Here is a 25,686-nt window from a genome sequence, read left to right on the forward strand (position 1 = left end):
CCAATGCTCTAACCACTAGGCTACCTGCCGCCCCTAATCTGAAATTGTACCTCTGTTGACACAACTGCCAACTGAAAATCATCAATTTCACTATCTACATTTGTATTTACATTAGCCCCATGCACAACACTTAATGGTAGATCATAGTATTATGCAAACAACAACTGGGCAACTCTGTTGGTAGGCGATACTTTGTCTACATAATAGCCATTAGGCCCATCTTATTTGTGTCAGAGGACCTCCTTAAAATGACCACAGACACAACTGTCTTTTTTTTTAAAGGTTAAAAGGGCTGCCAAACCAAAACTAAAGTAACCAAGACGCACAAAGAATCAAAAGCACAGGGATTTGAGTGAAACCACACAATGTCACAGACATGGCAGCTATTTCCTAATTGATATCTCCAGCCATTCAGTCAGTCAGTCATTGAGTTGCTAATAGCGCTCAGCAATGCCCTGAATGACAGGGACAAGAATTCCCCCTGGGGATGGGCTGTCAGAAGAGTCGTGTGGACAGGGACACTTCTCATTAACGTCTGTTAATGAGGAGAAATGCCTGGTGATTGTTGGATCTTGTCGCCCGCCCAGAGAGACTAGGCATGTATGTGCTTTTCCATGAGCTGGCCTCTTAGCATCAGCTCTTTGACTGGCAGTAATGGAGACTTGGTCACGGAGAAAGAGCATTCCACTTGGCCAACACTGAGCAACACAGTTTCTGTGGCACTCTGACATTCTGTCCCTCAGGACCTCAGCTACATGAATACTGCAATTAAAGAAGCACTGGTGCTAGCATAGAATATATTACACTGTTACAATAACCATATGGGTAAAAATGTCTATAGATAAAAATTGCAAAGGTATATTTGGTATTTCATTAAGATCCCCATGACATAATACAGAACATTAATAGACAAGAACAGCACAAGGACAGAACTACATCAATTTAAATATGGCACACGTAGACTACATCAAAACATGAACACAAACATTCTAGGTCAAATAAGGGAGAGGCGCTTTGCATTGAGGCGTTACTTAATCCATTGTTAAAAAACATGTTTGCTGTTCATTTGAACAATATGATCTGGAAGGGAGTTCTATGCTATAGTGGCTCTATATAATACTGTATGCTTTGTTGAATTTGTTTTGTTTGTTCTGGATTTGGGGACTGTGTGTGTCAGAGCTGTGTGTAAGTTGCAAACAATTTGGAATATTCAACACATTAATGTTGCAGTCAGTCTCTTCTCAACTCCTAGCCAAGAGAGACTGCCATGCATAGTATTAATATTAGCCCTCTGATTGCAATGAAGTGCAAGATGTGCCACTCTGTTCTGGGACAGCTTAACTAGGTATTTCCTTGCAGCACTCGACCACATGACTGGACAATAATCCAAATAAGACAAAACTACAGCCTGCAGGACTTGCTTTTTGTAGTGCAGTGTCAAAAAAAGCAGAGCATCTCTTTATTTCGGACAAACGTCTCCCCATTTTTACAACCATATAATCTATGTTTTGACCATGACAGTTTACAAGCTAAGGTAAAACCAATACATTTAGTCTCCTCAACTTGTTCAACAGCCACACCATTCATTACCAGATTCAGCTGAGGTCTATAATATATGGAATGATATGTACCAAATACAATGCTCTTAGTTCCTCAAAAAGATCCTCAAAAAGTTATACTGTCACACCATTGAGAGCATCCTGACCGGTTGCATCACCGCCTGGTATGGCAACTGCTCGGCATCCGACCGTAAGGCGCTACAGGGTAGTGCGTATAGCCCAGTACATCACTGGGTCCAAGCTTCCTGCCATCCAGGACAATCACACTCATGTAATTGACCCCCCCCCCCCCCTTTGTTTTTACACTGCTGCTACATTCTGTTTATCATCTATGCATAGTCACTTTACCACTACATACATATACTAATTACCTTGACTAACCTTTACCCCCGCACATTGAGTCAGTACCGGTACCCCCTGTATATAGCCTCATTATTGTTATTTTATGGTGTTACTTTTTATTGCATTTTTTTGTACATTATTTTAACTCTGTTTCTTGAACTGCATTGCTGGTTAAGGGCTAGTAATTAAGCATTTCATGGTAAGCTTTACACCTGTTGTATTTGGCGCATGTGACAAATAAAATTTGATTTGATGTTTAGGACCAGTTTATTACTGGCCACCTATTCCAAACAGACTGCAACTCTTTGTTAAGGGTTTCAATTACTTAGTTAGCTGCTAGCGGAATCCCTCAACAACATTCCGCTGAAAAGGCGGAAATTCTATTTTTTTTGTTGAAATATGTAACTTTCACATATTAACAAATCCAATACAGCAAATGAAAGATAACCATCTTGTTAATCTACCCATCGTGTCCGATTTAAAAAATGCTTTACAGCTAAAGCACAACATATTGTTAGATGTTAGATCACAACATGTTAGATCACCACCAAGTCGAAAAAACACAGCCATTTTCCAGCCAAAGATAGGAGTCACAAAAAGCAGAAATATAGATAAAATGAATCACTAACCTTTGATGATCTTCATCAGATGACACTCATAGGACATCATGTTACACAATACATGTATGTTTTGTTTGATAATGTACATAATTATATCCAAAAATCTCAGTTTACATTGGCGCCTTACGTCCAGTAATGTTTTAATTCAAAAACATCCGGTTATTTTGCAGAAATACTCATAATAAACATTGATAAAAGATACTAGTGTTATTCACATAATTAAAGATAGACTTCTCCTTAATGCAACTGCTGTGTCAGATTTCAAAAAAACTTTACGGAAAAAGCATAATCTGAGAACGGCACTCAGAACCCAAAACAGCCAGAGGAATATCCGCCATTTTGGAATCAACAAAGTTAGAAACAACACCATAAATATTCACTTACCTTTGATGATCTTCATCAGAAGGCACTCCCAGGAATCCCAGTTCGACAATAAATGACTGATTTGTTCCATAAAGTTCTGTAATTTATGTCCAAATAGCAACTTGTTGTTAGCGTATTCAGCCCAGTAATCCGTCTTCATAAGGCGCAGGCACTTCATCCAGACAAAAACTCTAAAAGTTCCGTTACAGTCCTTTAGAAACATGTCAAACGATGTATGGAATCAATCGTTGGGATGTTTTTAACACAAAACATCAATAATGTTCCAGGTTCTAGGCCAAGCTTTGAAAAACAACAAACCTGAGATGTTCCACTTCCTGGTTGGATTTTTTTCAGGTTTCTTAGCGCCTGCCATATGAGTTCTGTTATACTCACAGACATCATTCAAACAGTTTTAGAAACTTCAGCGTGTTTTCTATCCATTACTAATAATAATATGCATATATTAGCATCTGGGACAGCGTAGGAGGCAGTTCACTTTGGGCACACTATTCATCCAAAAGCGAAAATGCTGCCACCTTTCCCAACAAGGATAAAGAAAACACTCTTAGTTATATTAGATAGATAGCTCTGAATCCGCAATATGGCAGAGGTTGAAAATCCATAACACATAAGTTCTCTCAACAACAGGTTATGGTCAATAATGTCAAAGGCTACACTGAAATCTAACAGTACAACTCCCACAATCTTCTTATTATCAATTTTTTTCAACCAATCATGAGACATTTGTATCAGTGCAGTACAAGCATGCTCTATAAGCATGCTAAAAGTCTGTTGTTCATTTGTTTATAGAGAAATAGCATTGTATTTGGTCTAACACAATTCTTTCCAACAGTTTGCTATGAGCTGGCAGCAAGCTGATTATCCTGCTGTTAGTAAAGGCGTCTTTACCAGAATGACTTCTGGCTTCCCTACAGGCCTACAGGCCTACAGGCCTTAGCACAAAGACTTTCCTCTAGGGTCAGATTACAGATATGACAGATAGGAGTGGCTATAGAGTCAGCTACCATCCTCAGTAGCTTTCCATCTAAGTGGTCAATGCCAGGAGGTTTGTCATTATTGATCGATAACAATTATCTTTCCACCTCTTCATTTTATTTTTTATGCATGAGAACTATGGTTCACTGTTGTTGGCATTTCCTGCTTAAGTTTGTCCACTTTGCCAATGAAGTAATCATTTGAATAACTGGCAACATCAAATCGTTTTGTGTTAGACCCAAACTGTTACAGACCTAAATCCATCCTGCCCTGCCTTTCTAAAGTCTTTGAAAGCCAAGTGAACAAACAGACCACTGACCATTTCGAATCCCACCGTACCTTCTCTGCTATGCAATCCGGTTTCCAAGCTGGTCATGGGGGCACCTCAGCCACACTCAAGGTCCTAAATGATATCATAACCGCCATCGAGAAAAGACAGTACTGTGCAGCCATCTTCATCGACCTGGCCAAGGCTTCCGACTCTGTCAATCACTGTATTCTTATTGGCAAACTCAACAGCCTTGGTTTCTCTAATGACTGCCTCGCCTGGTTCACTAACTACTTCTCAGATAGAGTTCAGTGTGCTCTTGCTGCTGGTGATTCTTTGATCTACCTCTACGCAGATGACACCATTCTGTATACATCTGGCCCTTCTTTGGACACTGTATTACTGCTCTTAAATGCTAGTAAAATGAAATACATGCTCTTCAACTGACCGCTGCCCGCACCCGCCCTCCCGACTAGCATCACTACTCTGGACGGTTCTGACTTAGGATATGTGGACAACTGTAAATACCGAGGTGTCTGGCTAGACTGTAAACTTTCCTACAAGACTCATATTAAGCATCTCCAATACAAAATCAAATCTAGAATCAGCTTCCTATTTTGCAACAAAGCCTCCTTCACTCATGATGCCAAACATACCCTCGTAATGTCCTACCGATCCTTGACTTCAGCGATGTCATTTACAAAATAGTCTCCAACACTCTACCCAGCAAATTGGATGCAGTCTGTCACAGTGCCATCCGTTTTGTCACCGAAATCCCCATATACTACCCACCACTGCGACCTGTATGCTCTCGTTGGCTGGTCCTTGCTACATATTCGTCGTCAAACCCACAGGCTCCAGGTCATCTATAAGTCTTTGCTAGGTAAAGCTCCAACTTATCTCAGCTCACTGCTCTCCATAGCAACACCCACCCATAGCACGCGCTCCAGCAGGTATATTTCACTGGTCATACCCGAAGCCAACGCCTAATTTGGCCGCCTTTCCTTCCAGTTCTCTGCTGCCAATGACTGGAACAATTTGCAAAAATCGCTGAAGTTGGAGACTTATATCTCCCTCACTAAATTTAAGCATCAGCTGTCAGAACAGCTTACCAATCGCTGCAGCTGTACACAGCCCATCTGTAAATAGCAAATCCAACCAACTACCTACCTCATCCCATTTTTGTTTTTGTTTTTCTGCTCTTTTGCACACCAGTATCTCTACTTGCCCATCCTCATCTGCACGTCTATCACTCCAGTGTTAATTGCTAAATTGTAATTACTTCGCCACTATGGCCTATTTATTGCCTTACCTCCTTATGCCATTTGCACACACTGTTGTGTTATTCACTGTACGTTTGTTTATCCCATGTGTAACTAACTCTGTGTTGTTGTTTTTGTCGCACTGCTTTGCTTTATCTTGGCCAGGTCGCAGTTGTATATGACTGGCCTATATGTGGGACGTGTCCCACCTGGCCAAAAGCCAGAGAAAATGCAGTACGCCAAATTCAAATAAATTACTATAAAAATCTAACTTTCATGAAATCACACATGTAACATACCAAATTAAAGCTACAATTGTTGTGAATCCAGCCAACATGTCAGATTTCAAAAATACTTTTCTGGCGAAAGCAAACGATGCTATTATCTGAGGATAGCACCTCCGTAAACAAAGAGAGAGAAACATATTTGAACCCTGCAGGCGCGACACAAAACGGAGAAATAAAAATATAAATCATGCCTTACCTTTGACAATCTTCTGCTGTTGGCACTCCAATATGTCCCATAAACATCACAAATGGTCCTTTTGTTCGATTAATTCCGTTGATATATATCCAAAATGTCCATTTATTTGGCGCGTTTGATCCATTTATTTTGCGCAACGTGACTACAAAATATCTCAAAAGTTATCTGTAAACTTTTCCAAAACTTTTCAAACTACTTTTGTAATACAACTTTAGGAATTTTTTAAGTAAATAATCGATAAAATTGAAGACGGGATGATCTGTGTTCAATACAGGAAGAAAACAAACTGACGCTACCTTTCTGGTCATGCGCCTCTAACAAACAGTACACTTGAAGTGACCCTCGTTTTGAACAGGGCTACTTCTTCATTACACAAAGGAAAAACCTTAACCAATTTCTAAAGACTGGGGACATCAAGTGGAAGCGGTAGGAACTGCAAGAAGGTCCCTTAGAAATCTGGATTCCCAATGAAATCTCATTGAAAAGAGAGTGACCTCAAAAAAAATAATCTGAATGGTTTTTCCTCTGGGTTTCGCCTGCTATATAAGTTCTGTTATACTCAGACATGATTCAAACAGTTTTAGAAACTTCAGAGTGTTTTCTATCCAAATCTACTAATATGCATATCTTATCTTCTGGGGATGAGTAGCAGGCAGTTGAATTTGGGCATGCATTTCATACGGACGTGAAAATACTGCCCCCTGTCACCAAGAAGTTAAATAAAGGTGAAATTTAAATTTAAAAAAATAATTAATAAGCTATCTGATTCGATGAAGGATGGAGTTGAATTAGTCTTTCTGCCCATAATTTAATTTAATTTAATTTAATTAAGTACTGCAACGTTTTTTTTCTCTCCATCATTCTTTATACCATTGATCTTGTCTTCATAATACAGTTTCTTCTTGATTTTGTTGAGTTTAGTCAAATCATTTCACAATTTGCAGTAAGCCAGCCAGTCAGATGTGAAGACAGACTTATTAACCACTCCTTTTGCCCCATCTCTTTCAACCATACAGTTCTTCAATATCTCATCCATCTACAGAGCCTTGACAGTTTTAACAGGCAGTTTCTTAACAGGTGCATGTGTATCAATAATTGGAAAAAGCAATTTAATAAATTCATGAACTACAGGTTTGGATGCTTCTTAATAATCACATCAGACCAAGAAATATTTTTAACATCATTCACATGAGAGTCACAGCAAAATCTTATGTATGATCTCTTATACACTATTTTAGGCCCAGCTTTCGGAACGTTGGCTTTCCTGCATATACAGTGCGATCGGAAAGTATTCAGACCCCTTCCCTTTTGAATAATTTATTTACATAAGTATTCAGACCCTTTGCTATGAGACTCGAAATTGAGCATCCGGTTTCCATGGATCATCCTTGAGATGTTTCTACAAATCGATTGAAGTCCACCTGTGGTAAATTCAATTGATTTGACATGATTTGGGAAGACATACACCTGTCTATATAAGGTCCCACAGTTGACAGTGAATTACAGAGAAAAAACAAGCCACGAGGTGAAAGGAATTGTCTGTAGAGCTCCGAGACAGTATTGTGTCGAGGCACAGATCTGGAGAAGGTACCCAAGAAATGTCTGCAACATTGAAGGTCCCCAAAAACCCAGTGGTCTCCATCATTCTTAAATGGAAGAAGTTTGGAATTACCAAGATTCTTCCTAGTGCTGGCCCCCCGGCCAAACGGAGCAATCGGGGGAGAAGGGCCGTGGACAGGGAGGTGACCAAGAACCGGATTGTCACTCTGACAGAGCTCCAGAGTACATCTGTGGAGATGGGAGAACCATCCAGAAGGACGACCATCTCTGCAGCACTCTACAAATCAGGCCTTTATGGTAGAATGGCCAGACCGAAGCCACTCTTCAGTAAAAGGCACATGACAGCCCTCTTGGAGACTCTCAGACCATGAGAAACAGTATTCTCTGGAAAAAAACACAGGATTTTGCAACTTTTCCTCCCTAATGTAAACACCTATTTCTGTTAGCGGGAGCACATTGATTTAAATTGATCTATGTACATAAGCACAATAGCGTCACACTACTCAAAATCTAAAAGATGATTGATAAATCACATTTCACCATGTGAGCAAATTTCACCCCTCTTGTGTATAGCATGAGTAGATATGTCATTTGTCTTAATGTAATGCTGCTAGCTAGCGTAGCCCTTTGCGTGACCCATAATTTGCCACTAACAACTGCTGTGGGCTGGGTAATGATGGCTTTTCATTAGTGCTAGTGGCCTAGACCAGGATTAGTTTAGCAAAAGGGTCCTTCCTGTAATTGCGTACCATTACAAATATAGTAGGTAAAGTGTAGAGGGGCCATCCATGCCCCTTTGCTAACCGTTAATAGTAATTGAACAATTAAACTTTAGCGACTCAATTACCTCTTCACAACAACAGAGCTATGGAACATAGAGGCAGTAATCATGGTAGATATTGTTTATGGGGGAAAGGATTTAAGTGGATGATAGATAATGCTGATATTATCTACCAGTGCCTGGATGCTACTGTAAAACATGACAAGTAAACAGAAAATGAAGATGGATGAGGAAAACCTGTAAAGTGAATTTGGTTTCAGGTTCCATTGTTCAATTTTACTTTAAAATGTAATCTAATGTTACTAGCTATATGAAGCTATCAGAAATGAATGCCTATTTTGATGATTTATTAATAACCAATTAGGTATCAACTTCTACTGATTAGTTATATAGTTAACTGAAAAGTAATGCTTCAGCCTGGTCCTCATTCTTGAATGTGGAAACAAAAACACCAGACCCAAATCACTGGGAGGGAAAGAGTGCTCTTCAGCAAGCCCATATTCACTCCAAGTAGGAAACACACTATGCAGCTCCTCATTAAGTGGAATTAAAACTGTGCAGGTTTATAATTATCAAATAAATCCTGATCCACATGAATGGATTAATGTGCGTGCCATAATTCTCCCTCACTCAGTGGAGCTCTGGCAGTGAATGAGTCTTTTGTGTCCCACAGTAGGGAAGCTTTTGTAAAATTACACCCGCGCATAATGATGCTAATCATAAATTAGCATTTCAAGATAGGGAACTGTGTGTGTGTGTGTGTGTGTGTGTGTGTGTGTGTGTGTGTGTGTGTGTGTGTGTGTGTGTGTGTGTGTGTGTGTGTGTGTGTGTGTGTGTGTGTGTGTGTGTGTGTGTGTGTGTGTGTGTGTGTATGTGTGTGTGTGTGTGTGTGCGCATGGGTGTAATAATTATACACCTCTTGATTTCAAAGTATGGCCTAAGCAGTGGATTACATGTAGGAAACATCCAATAACAAGCAAGCATTGGTAAACATCACTTCCTTTTGCTCTGGGCTGCCCACTCTTTCCTTGTTTGATGACAGACTCAAGAGAGGATTTGATTCTAAGAAGTGACCTGTTCTTTTACTCAGAACACTCTTTTTTTCTACTATTTCTCTCGCTCAATGTTTGCTTGTATGTTTGGATCAGAATTAATAAGATTAGTGGTTGTTTGGGTGTACCCATCAATCAGTCATCATCAATCAGCCAACTTTTGTTAGTTTGTAGCTGGAGAGAAAGCCCTCCCTCTCCTTCCATCTCACTCCACCTCTTCTCTATCTCTCTCTCTCTCTCTCTCTCTCTCTCTCTCTCTATCTCTCTCTCTCTCTCTCATTGCACAAACATGCACACATACACGAAACTGAAAGACAAGACACACGGTGATGATACTAGATTCAAGTTTCAATTCATGACTGAAAGTAGCAGGTGTGTGTTTCATTCCCCACCAATGAAAGAGGCCCTGCAGTGTGGGCTCCTTACTGTAGGGGGTTGACCTCTAATCAAAAGAGACAAAGAGACCAATCTAGAGATAGGGCCCACTCAGTGTCCACTTATCACCAGGCTGGAACCCTGGACAATTAAAACCTGCTTGTTTGATGTCACAATTAACATTGGACTGTTTGCTTGGTCATTAATCTCAATATGGTTTCAATTCTCTTCTATTCATTGGTGCATCTGGGCTCTACCCACTTGGTTATGTTCATGGAAACATTGGACATGATGAAAACAAGAGGAACCAGCAACAATTCCCCCTCTGTTTATCGTCTTGTATCGCTCTTTAACCATTTTTCAATGATTATTACTCAACGTGTGAGTGTGACTGATTTAGTGTTTTATGAGGACTGAAGTGATGTTATCACCAAGATGTTGTGAACATACTAGTAGAAAGCGAGGGTCTTAGAATCGTGTCAGTCTGGTGCTCATAGGTCTTGTCTGTCACGATAACTATCATCTTTTCAGTTGCCAGACAGTGACTTTCTAAGTTGTGTAGTTGTATACTCTTTGCATGAAAAATACTGTTTATTTCATTGAGTGAAGCACATATCAAAATGATAACTGACCTAGTTTGTCTTCAAACAATCGACTATGATTATAACCATCCTGGCACCACAGCTATCGTGTCATTACATTTCAATACCATTTTCCTAACCACAGGATTTCATTGTTCGAGAATTATTTCCTGTAAACATAACCACTGTTGTTGGACCTCCAGGTTAATGCTTATTGGTTGTTATTTTTAGAGACCATACAGAGCCGTGTTGCTTTGTATTAAGTTTAGCCCTGCTAAACAAATTGAGTTTATGTTTTCAAAGCTTATGACATTACTGTGAAAGGGATATAGCTTTATACACCAGGAAACTAGCCAGTTTCCTCAACACGAAAACCCCTAATGGTTCCTAATCTGGTTCTTAAATGGTGCTCGACAGCTAGCTGAAACCAGCGCCTGCTCTGGTCTGGAACAAACTGGGGGTTGTTCTTCTAAGCATCTTCCCCTTTTGGTTGTGGTATTAACATGATCAGTTTTTGGTTTGGGTGTGAGGTCATTTCCATACTGCTGTTTACATGGAGTTTTCCTAACGGTCTCCCCCAATGTCTACAATTTTTTCAGTCTTAGGTGTATATTTACCTTACTTGCGTTAGGTAAAATGGAGAACTAAGAAGTAAGGTTCCCGAAAATGACATGGGGTTTTTACTCTCATTAAATAACTATTAGTGGCTGGTTGGTGTGAGACCAAACATGTCATTCATTTTTTTTTTTTAAGAGACAATGCATAATAGTCAACACACCAGACAGTCAGAGTTGTAACAGTACTGGAGTTAGCTATGTTAAGCTAATTGCTCATTCTTGTCGGCAGACCCTGGCATTCCTTACGGTTTCACTGTTGTTACATAGAAAGCACTGTAAGCAGACAATCATGCGAGACTTTCAGTGATGTGTAATATCAACACATAACACAGGAAGGCAAGGTCCTAGATCTGGCTCATTCACAGCTGTGAATCCATCTGTACACTAGGTGGTGCCCCATCTCTTTAACCAGATACAGTAGAATCAGGTGGCACCTCTCCTACTTACTGTAGTGCTCAGTAGGAAGGTGCTAGATGTATTCAAATGTTTAGGCTACTAGTTTAGCCCTCTGTTCAATCTTCTAATATGCTTGTGTTTATAGACGGGTTGGTTGTTTAGCGACAAAGCGGACCCGTGCTCAACTATGTGGCAAAATAGACGGGGTTGGCTTAGATTGTTGACATGTAAACTATATTTCGCTTCCAAATGTTTATTGAAAACATAAATACATGTGCACAATGAGTGCTTGTTGTCTCTCAAATAGATTGTTATAGTTGTTGGTTCGCTAGCTAGCGAATTTGAGCTATATTAGTATAGACATGACATTGGTCAGAAAAACTCAAAACAAGACATGGTATCAATAACAAGACACAATGCGCTGAAATGAGCCACTTCTTGTCATTGTTGCAAGCTATCTGGCCAACCAGAATCACGTCAACACGGACTTCTGCCCCATTGAAGTGTCCGCATTGTTTTTGTGTCGTTGTCAGCTAAGCCATCTATTGTTTATTCAACACGACTGACCTCAGAAGCATGTATGCTAGAGGGTTTTAATGGTGTCCTCATTGCATCCACCACCCAAGGAAAGGCAAGCTATATGTATAAGCATATCCAAGATATCTAGCATAATACGTATTAAAATTGTACTTATAAATATGTATGTTCACCTGAACAGAGAATGGCTTTCTGTACTACACACTCATGCACACATACAGTACATACAGTTTATGCCCTCTCTCTCTCTCTCTCTCTCTCTCTCTCTCTCTCTCTCTCTCTGTCTCTCTCTCTCTCTCTGTCTGTCTCTCTCTGTCTCTCTCTCTCCCTTTCTCTCTGCCTTTCTCTCTCTCCCTTTCTCTCTGCCTTTCTCTCTCTCTCTCTCTCTCTCTCTCTCTCTCTCTCTCTCTCTCTCTCTCTCTCTCTCTCTCTCATACATGCACACACTCATACACACACACATTCCCATCCCTCCTTTGCTCCGTTTGTCTGTATCCCTATAGAGGACTATTCTTCCTCTCACTAACTCATAATAATGTGAACCGAGGAGAGAAAACTAATGATAGTTGATTAAAAGTAATTCAGTTGATGAAAGCCCCTGTGCCACTGCTAAGAGACTCCAGTTTCGGCTTAGGAAGGGCCGCAGCTGGAAGTGTAATTACATGGGTTGATTTATACGTGATTAAAGCTCCTATATAAGTCACCCCTTTTGAAAAGAGCAGTTAGCTACTTATACTTTTCCCCAAACTGCAGCAATTTCGTATAAAATGAATGTATGTAGCTCCTCCGAGAGCATATGGTATATTTCTCTGCTATTAATAATTCAAGGCGAATGAGCAAAAATTAGTTGGCTCGGTTACTGCCACGTTTGTCCCACATTAATTCCGCCAACGTTTTGTAAATGGAGCTATTAGGCTTAAAACAAAGCACGGTGAATGGCCACGGTTTGCCATGCTTAGGAAAAGAGAAGGCCTCATTCGTACACCTGTCATTCTCTAACAGTGCACTATTAGGGGTTGCAGGGAAAAGACATCATACCTATCATACCTTCTGTAACTGAGAAAGCAATGGGAATTGAGATCTTTAAACAGCCCTTCATCATTTTACAAAGGTAGCTTGGTGTCTGTGCGGCAATCATATCTATCCTCTAGATAAGAATATTTGTTACACTCTTGGAGGTTCTAATTTGTTTCAAGATTATAAATATATTTTGGGTAGACTGTAACTCGTTATTTGGTTGCACTATACCATGTCATTTCTTGTTATCCCCTTCAATATCCATGGTCTTTTTTGGGAGGGTTAATGTGAATCGTATCTCTTCGATTAGCCTCTAACAACACTAGATTAATGAACAGGTGTCCTTTGAGAGGTATTGCAAAACTTGACACCTTGCACACACTTTCTGTTTTTCCATTCAAGTGGGCTCTATACTACTCACAAACAAGCACATACGCGTAAGAATGCACGCGCACACATACACAACCACACAAGCCGCTCAATGGGACTGAGCACATTGTTGCTTTAACCTTCTGTGCCAGTCATTCCTCTCAGACATCCAAGCCTTGGCAGCCAGCTCTATTGGCTTTTTGTCATGGAGCTTTGGCTCCTACGGTCGGGAGAACAAAAAGGTGAGAAAATAATCCTCCCTTTCAGGTCTTTTCCTCCTCAAGTGGTGGTTGTGAGAGTAAAGAGGAGGCTGGGGAGTGTGGGGCCCCTATGCTCAGGGGCTGTTAAGCCCAGCAGATCATTAGGGTCTGAAGAGGGGCCACACGTCAGAGAGTCTGGGACTTTCACCTCTGGCCACTCCAGAGCAGTCACCGGGGGTGAACTGTGAGTAAATGGCCTGACCTGCACAATAGCCCAATGCCCTCCACTGGATGCTTGAAGTTGGACACTGATATGGTGGACTGATAGAGAGAACAGGACTGAGGGAAGCTATAGATTTCCTTTCCAATCTCCAGGACAATGTTGAGTTTTAATGGCAGGGTAAAGAGGGATCAGGTGCGCACTCTTTTACCACTGTATTCTTCCATCTTCTGTGGCTGTGCAGGACTACTGGTCTGGTAGACTCTCTGGCAAGACAAAGAGCTGTGTAGCTAGAAAATAGTGAGGTGTGTGCTCTTTGGTCGGGCACGAAGTCATAGTCAGTAATATAGTACATGTAGTTTCTTCCGTTACGTCCCATTATGTGATGGATATGCATTATAATATATACATTAGCCCACAGGAAGAGAGCAGTCATAGTGAGGTCATAGCTCTTAACTAGTTCATCATCGTAAATAAACGGCCAATGACAAGTACGTTCGCATTGGCTGATTCATTTATAAAGTGTGCATTCTCTCTCTCTGTCTCTCTCTGTCTCTCTCTGTCTCTCTCTGTCTCTCTCTGTCTCTCTCTCTCTCTCTCTCTCGCTCTCTCTCTCTCTCTCTCACTCTCTCTCTCTCTTTGGTTTGAATGTCACCACTCAGCAGGAGGATTTAACGTTGCTTTTAACCCTCACTGCCACTTAATTACCTTGACATTTACCCAGCATTCAATCAACTCTCTACCAGCAAATGTATCCCCATCACTTTTTTTGTATTTCAGAAGGGCACAGTAATTATGCATGTTGTTAAGAGTCTCTTCTAAATGGAACTATACATCGACAACTACGTACAGTATACTGCAGGCATTCTATTTTCCTGTTTCATCTACAATACAATCGTGGCCTTACAGTGACACAGGAAAGGACAGAAATACAATTCATGGAAGTATCAGATGAGTAAGGTATTGAGGAGTGGAACATGCAGCACTCTCTCTCCCCTTCCTTTATTGCCCAGGATATTATCACAACTGCAGTAGAAATGGCGTGATGGTGTGATAGGAGTGGAACATGCATCAGGGACTCTGAATTGAGATTACATCTGCATTTGAATTAGTAACATTATTCGCCAATTTGGCTCAGAGTGAACATTGTTCCATTGAAGATGGAATTAAATTAGAAACTGAGTGAGTCTTTAAATTCCAGATTATAAATCACGGAATATAATTCACCTCCTCGTACCTTAAGGGCAATCACATTATCCTAAGCGACATTTTATCCTCAGACCCGGCAAGTGATATCATCATGGCGCTCAGTCACACAAATCATGTTTTCTGGGGAGCAGGAAATACTTATTTCCCTCCCGAATTAGACATAAAATATGAGTATTGTCTCCTGCATGAAAGCTTATTTTACATGAAATGTAATAGTCCTTTGGAGCTAATAATGTACCAAATTACTTTATCTAAGTGATAGAACTAGTCACCTTTCAACAAGATGAATCCTGTCAGTTGAAAGAGTTGAGATTTAAAGAGCTGCTTCTCCTTTATCTGCTTGTACCTGATGGGGAGATTCTAGGGGGAGTCTATGGTGAAGGCCTATCACGTTGAGTGTTCAGTGTTGTTCACTTTTCAAATGGAAGCCGTGAGGACATTCAGCAAGAGAGTGCTAGAATAAACCATTGTAAATAGTAAATAGGGCTCCAGAGCAGGGTTCACTCTGAATGACTAGCCCTTAGTAGTTTATTTCCAAAAAATAGTTGTATTTGTTTAATTAACAGATAGTTCACCAAAATTTACGAAATGACGTATTGATTTCTTTACCCTGTAAGCAGTCTATGAACAAGGTATGACAGCAATCTATGCTTTGGTTTAGTTTCCCTGGCACTGTTTCCACCTGCCACCGTTTAAGCATTTGTGGCACAAATCAAATTCAAGTCATGGGACCGATATTAACATTTTCATCACTTCAGGTTCAAATCAATGTACACAGCTTCTCATTCAATTGTATATACTTTTGGATGATTTGTTTGTAACTAATCATGATTGTAACTACTCATGGGTGTACATTGCTTAGTTAGATAATACAATATGAATTGGCCTTAGATGCATACGGTGGCCAAACTCTTAGTCTGTTCATCTGAGTGGCTATGTGCCCACTGCCCAGGCCGTATTAATTATAAATACACTCCCCTAAACCCAAATACTATGGTGTTTCCATAAGCAGGAGAGATCTGGGGGTGATAAACATTTTTGGTGATCAGATATGAATCACGTGAGGATTGGGTGCAGTATTGAAAGGCCATAGAGAAGTGATTGTGCTTGAATTTCCCTTTCAGTTTGATATCGCTACTGCTTAATTTGATTTCTATTTAGTTTTGTCCATTGTTGTGGTTTTATTGAGGTGGGCCGTTTCATCAACCCAATCGGGACTTCTGTTATTCTGTTTTTAGGTTAAACTGGGTTGATTCCAGGCTTATTGCACATCCAGACACAATATCGGGTATTCAGAAGTCTTACATTTAATTACTACTATCTATTGTTGCGCTAACATGGTGCTATGTGTGACGGCGTGCTTATGTGTGTTCGCGCGAGTGTTGAATGTGACTGAACTCCTGCAGCCTACATGATATACAGCCGTATTTTCATGGAAACAATGCTTTGGTGCTTTTCCCATTAAAAGCAATAAACCTTGACAGTCCATTGGAGATTCACCCCAGAGCACTGCACATACTGTATAAGATCCCAGACATGTACATACAATATTCCTCTGGATGCCTATTGAGTGATTGATTTCGGGGGCCATGTTTAATGTCATCATCAATACTAGCCTTTGGACCTAAAGAAAGGATTAGTAATAGCCATGCCATAAACACAGTGCTATTGCATATGCATTGGTGTGTGCAGCACAATCCCTTGCCATGCCATGCCATGCCTTGCAGTGTGTGTGTGTGTGTGTGTGTGTGTGTGTGTGTGTGTGTGCATGCGTGAGCGTGCGCAAATGTGCGTATATGTGAATACAATCTGTGTCTCTGTGTGTATATACATGCGTGTGTGCATGTGTGGGTTTGCTTGGAGTTGAATCCATACATGTCCTATCAAGTGAAAAACACACACACACGCAGATCCAGTTTTATTCATCTTCTCATCTTTGCATTAAGCCATGTTGGGAATCTTATGAATTAAGAGGACTTTGATCTGAATGACCCTGGATGTTTGACCTACCTGTGTAGAGATGTTCCTGTCCTGGGTTAGCATGGCTCTGTTAGTCAGAGCAGGACGGTAATGACCACTCTTGGATACTCGGAGCCACAGGGCATGGATGTGATGGGCTCCAGCTCAGGCACATATTAATATTAATACTAATAAAAGCAGTCTGTCTGGCTTGGAAACATCAGCTAGTCTCATGCACAAGTAAAAGCCCATTATAACTGTAACCGGGCTGTGTTTGCGGACAGACCCTTTCCCAAGGTCAGTTTGAAACGTTTGCCAACAGGAAACCTACACAGAGTGATGGTTGTTCACACTGTTAAGGAAAAACATGCATTATGTAAATTCTTCTTCTTTTGGAATGGAATAGACAACTACAGACAGCATGCTAATGGCTGTAATATGGAAACATTTTAATGGTTTGCGATGTGTGTGTGTGTGCGCGCGCGTGTACATGTGTGTTGCCCCTGCGTTTGTGGTTTTAGCCTTTGCCAAGCCATCTATTTGTTTAATCCCTGGGATGGGGGAAAACAGTGTACCAGGAAATGTTTTTGTGTGCTGTACCAGTACCAGTTCATTTCCAAAGTGGTTTGTTAAATGTTTGTGTACACACACAGCCAATACAATGTCAGTTGGGTAAGGTCGCTGTTGCAAAGGAACACAATGTTATCCTTGTCTCTCTGCCACCTGTGGGAGGAAGTTAGCTAGGAGGTAACAGACAGTTGTAATTGGCACATTTATAATTTGGCCCATGATGCAGTATCACTACCTAGAAGCATTTTTATTTTTAATATTTTTTTTTATTTCACCTTTGTTTATTTAACCAGGTAGTCTAGTTGAGAACAAGTTCTCATTTACAACTGCGACCTGGCCAAGATAAAGCAAAGCAGTGCGACACAACACAGAGTTACACATGGAATAAACAAGCGTACAGTCAATAACACAATAGAAAAAAGAAAGTCTATATACAGTGTGCAAATGGCATGAGGAGGTATGGTAATAAATAGGCCAGTAGCAAAGTAATTACAATTCAGCAGATTTAACCCTGGAGAGATAGATGAGCATATGATGATGAGCAGATGATGGTGTGTAAGCAGTGATACTGGTGTGCAAAAGAGCAGCAAAGTAAATAAAAACAATATGGGGATGAGGTAGGTAGATTGGGTGGGCTATTTACAGATGGACTATGTACAGCGGCATCGATCGGTAAGCTGCACAGATAGCTCATGTTTAAAGTTAGTGAGGGAAATGTAAGTCTCCAGCTTCAGTGATTCTTGCAATTCGTTCCAGTCACTGGCAGCAGAGAACTGGAAGGAAAGGTGGCCAAAAGAGGTGTTGGCTTTAGGGAAAAACCTGCTACGGGTGGGTGTTGTTATCGTGACCATAGAGCTGAGATAAGGTGTAGCTTTACCTAGCATAGACTTATAGATGACCTGGAGCCAGTGGGTTTGACGACGAATATGTAGCGAGGGCCAGCCGACTAGAGCGTACAGGTCGCACTGGTGGGTGGTATAAGGCGCTTTGGTAACAAAACGGATGGCACTGTGATAGACTGCATCCAATTTGATGAGTAGAGAATTGGAAGCTATTTTGTATATGACATCACCGAAGTCGAGGATCGGTAGGATAGTTAGTCTTACTTGGGTAAGTTTGGCGGCGTGAGTTATTGAGGCTTTCTTGTGAAGTAGAAAGCCAATTCTAGATTTGATTTTGGATTGTAGATGTTTGATTTGAGTCTGGAAGGAGAGTTTACAGTCTAACCAGACACCTATATATTTGTAGATGTTCACGTATTCTAGGTTAGAACGGTTCAGAGTAGTGATGCTAGTCGGGCAGGCGGGTGCTTGCAGCGAACGGTTGAACAGTATGCATTTGGTTTTGCTAGAGTTTAAGAGCATTTGGAGGTCACAGAAGGAGTGTTGTACGGCATTGAATCTCGTTTGGAGGTTAGTTAACACAGTGTCCAAAAAAGGGCCAGATGTATACAGAATGGTGTCGTCTGCGTAGAGGTGGAGCAGGGAATCACCTGCAGCAAGAGCGACATCGTTGATATATACAGAGAAAAGAGTCGGCCCGAGAATTGAACCCTGTGGTACCCCCATAGAGACTGCCAGAGGTCTGGACAACAGGCCCTCCGATTTTACACACTGAACTCTGTCTGCGAAGTAGTTGGTGAACCAGGCGAGGCAGTAATTTGAGAAACCAAGGCTATTGAGTCTGCCAATAAGATTACGGTGATTGACAGAGTCGAAAGCCTTGGCCAGGTGGATGAAGACGGCTGCACAGTACTGCCTTTTATCGATGGGGGTTATGATATCCTTTAGTACCTTGAGCGTGGCTGAGGTGTACCAGTGACCAGCTCGGAAACCGGATTGCACAGCGGAGAAGGTACGATGGGATTCGAAATGGTCAGTGATCTGTTTATTAACTTGGCTTTGAAAGACTTTAGAAAGGCAGGGCAGGATGGATATAGGTCTGTAACAGTTTGGGTCTAGAGTGTCACCTCCTATGAAGAGGGGGATGACCGCGGCAGCTTTCCAATCTTTAGGGATCTCGGACGAAACGAAAGAGAGGTTGAACAGACTGGTAATGGGGGTTGCAACAATGGAGGCAGATAATTTTAGAAAGAGAGGGTCCAGATTGTCTAGCCCAGCTGATTTGTACGGGTCCAGGTTTTGCAGCTCTTTCAGAACATCTGCGATCTGGATTTGGGTGAAGGAAAAGCTGGGGAGGCTCGGGCAAGTAGCTGCGAAGGGTGCGGAGCACTTGGCCGGGGTTGGGGTAGCCAGGAGGAAAGCATGGCCAGCCGTAGAGAAATGCTTATTAACATTTCCGATTATCATGGATTTATCGGTGGTGACCGTGTCACCGAGCCTCAGTGCAGTGGGCAGCTGGGAGGAGGTGCTCTTGTTCTCCATGGACTTTATAGTGTCCCAAAACCTTTTGGAGTTAGAGCTACAGGATGCAAATGTATGTTTGAAAAAGCTAGCCTTTGCTTTCCTGACTGACTGTGGGTATTGGTTCCTGACTTCCCTGAACAGTTTGGGACTATTTGATGCTATTGCAGGCCGCCACAGGATGTTTTTGTGCTGGTCAAGGGCAGTCAGGGACATGCTTATTTAAGATGGTGAGGAAATTACTTTTAAAGAATCACCAGGCATCCTCGACTGACGGGATGAGGTCAATATCCTTCCAGGATACCCGGGCCAGGTCGATTAGAAAGGCCTGCTCGCAGAAGTGTTTTAGGGAGCGTTTGACAGTGATGAGGGATGGTTGTTTGACCGCGGACCAATAGCAGTCGCAGGCAATGAGGCAGTGATCGCTGAGATCCTGATTGAAAACAGCAGAGGTGTATTTGGAGGGCAAGTTGGTCAGGATAATGTCTATGAGGGTGCCCATGTTTACGGATTTAGGGTTTTACCTGGTGGTTTCCTTGATAATTTGTGTGAGATTGAGGGCATCTAGCTTAGATTGTAGGACTGCTCGGGTGTTAATTATATCCCAGTTTAGGTCACCTAACAGAATGAACTCTGAAGATAGATGGGGGGGCAATGAATTCACATATGGTATCCAGGGCACAGCTGGGAGCTGAGGGGGTCTATAACTGGTGGCAACAGTGAGAGATTTATTTCTGGAGAGTTTCATTTATAAAATTAGAAGCTCAAATTGTTTGGGCATAGACCTGGAAAGTATGACAGAACATTGCAAGCTATCTCTGCAGTAGATTGCAACTCCTCCCCCTTTGGCAGTTTTATCTTGACGGAATATGGAAGTCTCAGAATTGTTGGTGGCCTTCCTAAGCCAGGATTCAGACAAGGACATCAGGGTTGGCGGAGTGTGCTAAAGCAGTGAGTAAAACAAACTTAGGGAGGAGGCTTTTGATGTTAACATGCATGAGACCAAGGCTTGAGGGTACGGCTAAAGGCTAGCAAAACTGGTCGTCTGGTGCGTTGAGGACAGAGAATAAAAGGAGCAGATTTTTGGGCGTGGTAGAATAGATTCAGGGCATAATGTGCAGACATGGGTATGGTGTCGTGCGGGTACAGTGGAGGTAAGCCCAGGCACTGAGTGATGATAAGAGAGGTTGCATCTCCGGACATGTTGGTTATACTGGGTGAGGTCACATCATGTGTGGGAGGTGGGACAAAGGAGGTATCTAAGGCATGTACAGTGGGACTAGGGGCACCGCAGTAAACTAAAACAATGATAATTATCCTAAACAACAGTATGCAATATTGACATTGAGAGGCATAAAGCGAGGCATAAAGCAATCACGGGTGTTGATTGGGAGAGCTAGCTAAGTCAACAACGGGTAAGACAACAACAGCTAATCAGCTAAGTCAACAACAACAGGTAAAATGGCAATGAATGGGCAGAGAGGGTCGGTTAACTGCCCACAGGGCCTGAGTTCAGGGCTAGGGCCGACAGATAAACCAAGGTAAACAAAGTGGAATACCGTGATAAATGAACAGTCCAGCAGGCATCAGCTATGTAGCCAAGTGATCATAGGGTCCAGTGTACAGCAATAGATGAAACAGGGAAGCCACTAGGTAGTCGTTACTACGCTAGCATGCGGGAGACACAGCGTTTAAAGTTAGCAGTCCAGGGTAAGTAGAAGCGTCTGCTCCGTCGTCCGGCAAAGACCGGTTGAAGGCACAGCTGATGGAATTACTCCTGCGGACCAGTCGTGGTGGTACGGCGGGGCGCCGTGTCGACGAAGGGACAGGGCCAGATGGTGAAATTTGTGGTAGTTGTGGTAATTTAGTTTGCTAGCCGGGAGATGCGCCTGGCTCAGGGCTAGCTTCTGGGCTGGGTCACTCAGTGGCAGCTAGCTAGCTGTGATGATCAATGGTCCAGGGTTTACGGCTGGAATCTGGCGTTGTAGTGGAGAAAAACAGTCCGAGGCTGGCAGGTATTATCCAGGCTAAAAAAACGTCTGGTGCCTGAGCAGAGGGTAAAGGCCGCTAGCAGAGGCTAACAATGACTAGATAGCTAGTAACTTAGCTAATTAGCTGGTAACCTTCTGATGAAAGTTTTGGCTATAGGGTCTAAAAAAATAGCGTATCCGTGTCACATTGAGTGAGGCGGGTTACCGGAAGGTATATTTAATTTAAAAATGGAAAAAGAGATTGAAAAATAAATTGGAATATATACAAAAAAGACGAAAATAAAAAAAGTAAACAAATGTATTGTCACACAACAGACAGCGAATTTGCAAATTGCAAGATTCTAAAACTTCAGGACGTGCCTTTCTATGTTTGTGTCGTAGCCATGACGTTCAAGCACAAGGGCAATGAGGAAATAAAACAAATATGATTTTAAATTATAGTTATTGAGCTGTATCAAAGTCAACACTATCACAGCTTATTGTGAAATAGTCACAAATTGCTTATTTGTGACAGGCACATAAACAATAGTAATCGCAACGCATTTTGTGTGTATCACACAATTTTCTTTCTTCATAACGCATTTGTGTACATTACACAAATTCCAATTTGCTGTGGATAACATTAGCTAGGCTAGCTAGGTGGCTAACGTTAGCTAGGCTAGGGGTTAAGGATAGGGTTACGGGTTAAGGTTAGGTTTAGGGGTTAAGGTTAGGGTTAGTTAATATGCTAGCTAAGTAGTTAAAGAGTTAGGTTTAGGAGGTAGGTTAAATGGTTAAGGTTAGGGTTAGGGGAAGGGTTAGCTAACATGCTAAGTATTTGCAAACTAGCTAAAAAGTAGTCAGTAGTTGCAAAGTAGCGGAAATGCAAAAGTTATCTATGATGAGATTCAAACACACAACCTTCGGTTTGCTAGACATTCACATTATACGCCCATCTTAAGAAACCTACAGTATTTACATGTGATTGAAGTGCACTGTATACAAAATCGTGGAATGTACAGAAAAAAATATATATACTTTTTCATGTGCCTGTCACAAATGTCCAACAAGCAATTCTTGTCTATTTAACAATAATCTGTGATACTGGGTTGATCAAAGTAAATTAAATAAATGTATAGGATGTTGACAGAATGGAATGAAAACCAGATTTCAATGTTAATAGCCATGATGTCAGTTGGATGGCCTATTCTTAGAATTTCGATGGAATGCAACAGAAAGGTAAAAATAAGGAGGAAATTAGCCAACAATGGGCAATATGGTTTCATCTGTATTTGCCACTACAATAAATGCATATAACTACTGGATGCTTTGGGTTGAGATGCATAGAGGCACTGTACAATTTGTGCTTATATTTCTGTGAATCAGGCCTGTGTATCTGTGAACAGGCATGACGATATCTATCCTGGTTTACTACAAAAGAGAAGACAGAGGAGCAGCCCAAAAGGCGTTCCAGAAAGTGTAGAGTGCTAGCAGTTTCCACCCCCACCTGAACTTCCTTGAACCAAACAGAACCTTTCTGTGTCAATACTCTGAACAAGAGGGGGGCTGAAGGGATAAAGGACTCTATTCTCCTACTACACAGCCTATTAGGCTGCACAATACAGTCATGTATCAGGAGATTTTTTATTTGAGCAAATTAAACTCTGAGCCCCTGTGGTTTTATGAAGGAGGATGCTTGACACTGTCACTCACCCCAAACAAAGACACGGAGACACATGAATGCCTTAGAAGATGGCTCCCCACCATGAATATTACCCAGAGAGGAGGAGAAAAAAATGCAGGAGTGAGTAAAGAGATTGAAAGAGAGAAGCCCTAAGCTCCGATCTCCTATCCTGTTGTGAAGATGTACTGTACACAAAGTAGAAAGCTTGTAATGATCTGGGGTGTTAACGCACACCACAGTTCCAGGAAGTGATTCAACTAAAAGAAAAAAGGGGGGAAGGAGAATCTAAATAGTTGATGGGAGGGAGTTAAAACAAAACCTCCAGACTAAAACAAGTTTGTGCCTCTCCCGAGGGGAAAGCAACGCCTGGTAATATTTCACCACTGATGTGCCCAACAATACACGCCAGGTGACAAATAACCCAGGACATGATTGAAATCTGACAAAATAACACTATGTTTTATAATAACGTCCTCCAGCAGAAATATGGTTGTAGTAACTAAACAGTGCTTCATCACCCCATGCCACTCTCAACGGTTCCCCATTAAGGGCCAGATCATTGTGTTATGCCTCCTCCTCTCCTCAGCTGACCGCTGGACTGACAGTATAGGCTTGGCGCTCTGACATTGACAAATACTTGCACTGACAAGGCTACAAATCACACTGAGACAAGTTTTAAAACTCAATATTCACTCAACGTGCATCTGCTATATTCTCATTAGAAGTGTAATAATATGGTAGTCTCTCTCTCTCCCCTTTTTTATTATTACGGTATTGACAGCCGACCATAATAACGTTGTGCTGCTTTTATGCCATGGAGTGAAGAAAGGGTGATAGAGAGAAATGGGGGACAGGGTTAATGGAGGCCTTGGAATAAGTGAGATGGTTGAATGCTTACATGGTACAGTAGCAAAATACTGTTTTTTAAAATAAAAAATACAGTACCATCCACCCATTTTACCTTCCACCACTTACATTATTCCTACATGTTTCTTATTTATTAGGTCAAAATGCTCTTCATATTTACCTAAACCACGACTAATTTCGATCAATCTTGTTCATCACTATTATCATTATTATGATTGGATGCTGGTTCCTTTGCCATGCTGATTCCTAGTCCCGTGTTCTGTGTGTTCATCAGTACAATCTGAACCCATAATTATAGTCGAATCTCTCGTTGTCTTCAGCTTTGTCAACTACGTAGGCCCTAATATGTGCATGATACGTGCCAGTACGTGTGCTTAAGGGCCTTTGTTAACATAAGGATAAATCTGTAATGTAGCACAGACAATTAAGTGCACAATTTTTGTATAAATGCAAAATCCCTCACTGTGAATTATTTAATCCCTCCTCTCCAGTTCATTTAATAGAGCTCTTTCGGCTGCAATTTGAGTCACAGAAAACTAATTTAATTCTGCTGTTTGATTTAATTAGATTTTATGATATATGGTACTGCTAATTCGGTGGCTCACCATGCATAGTCTGGGCCTGTCCCGTGCACTGTCGGCGAGCTGTCAGAACCCCATTTTTAACAGTATTGAAAAATTCAAGCTTTATTATTGCCCCCTCACTCATTTTCTCCCATCAGGAGGAAAGTAATGAGCTTTCCCCATCTTGTCTCTCTTTCCTTCACTTGCTTTACCGCGTCTCCTTTTCCCTCTCATTTGCTCACCCTCTCTCACTCTCTTTCTCTGAGACTACCAGTGAGTGTTTCAGAGAGAGACGATACAAGGACAGGTACAGGAGAACAAGGGAGAGCAATATGAGGTAGGAATAGACAGTGTCAAGGAGAGACATAAAATGAACATAAGTACAGGAAGAGAGAGTAAGGAGGAAAGAGAGAGAAGGAATGGAACAAAATGAAAGGGTATCAGAGAGAAGTGTAATGAAAGTGGAAAGAGAGTGAAAGAGAGATGGACAGAGAGAGAGAGAGAGAGAGGAGGGGGGTGGGAAGAGAGAGAGGGATGGAGAGCTTGCCATACGCTCACAGTGCTCGGGGCTTGCTGCACTTGCATTAGCTCTCTGATTCATGAGTTAAGTTTCCCCAACTGCCCGCAGCTATTAGCTTTCTGTTCCTTTGGCTGTCATTTAGACTCCAAAGAGTATTTTGGTTAATGCACTGTTTTAATGAGAGCGCAGGGCACGCTAATATATTTGACTGTATGAAAGGTCACAACAGAAAACAAAACAGATTGGGGGGAATGTAGCACGGCGGAGGTGCTGTCAAGACACAAGGCAGGTTTTCAGGGAGCGGGATTGAGGGGTGGGATGGAGAAAAAGAGGGGATGGAGGGAAGAGGGGGAGTGTTAGCCTGGCAGGCAGCCCACAAAGCA

The sequence above is a fragment of the Oncorhynchus clarkii genome, chromosome 23 (assembly GCF_045791955.1).
Source record: "Oncorhynchus clarkii lewisi isolate Uvic-CL-2024 chromosome 23, UVic_Ocla_1.0, whole genome shotgun sequence".
In the NCBI taxonomy this organism is placed as follows: domain Eukaryota; kingdom Metazoa; phylum Chordata; class Actinopteri; order Salmoniformes; family Salmonidae; genus Oncorhynchus; species Oncorhynchus clarkii.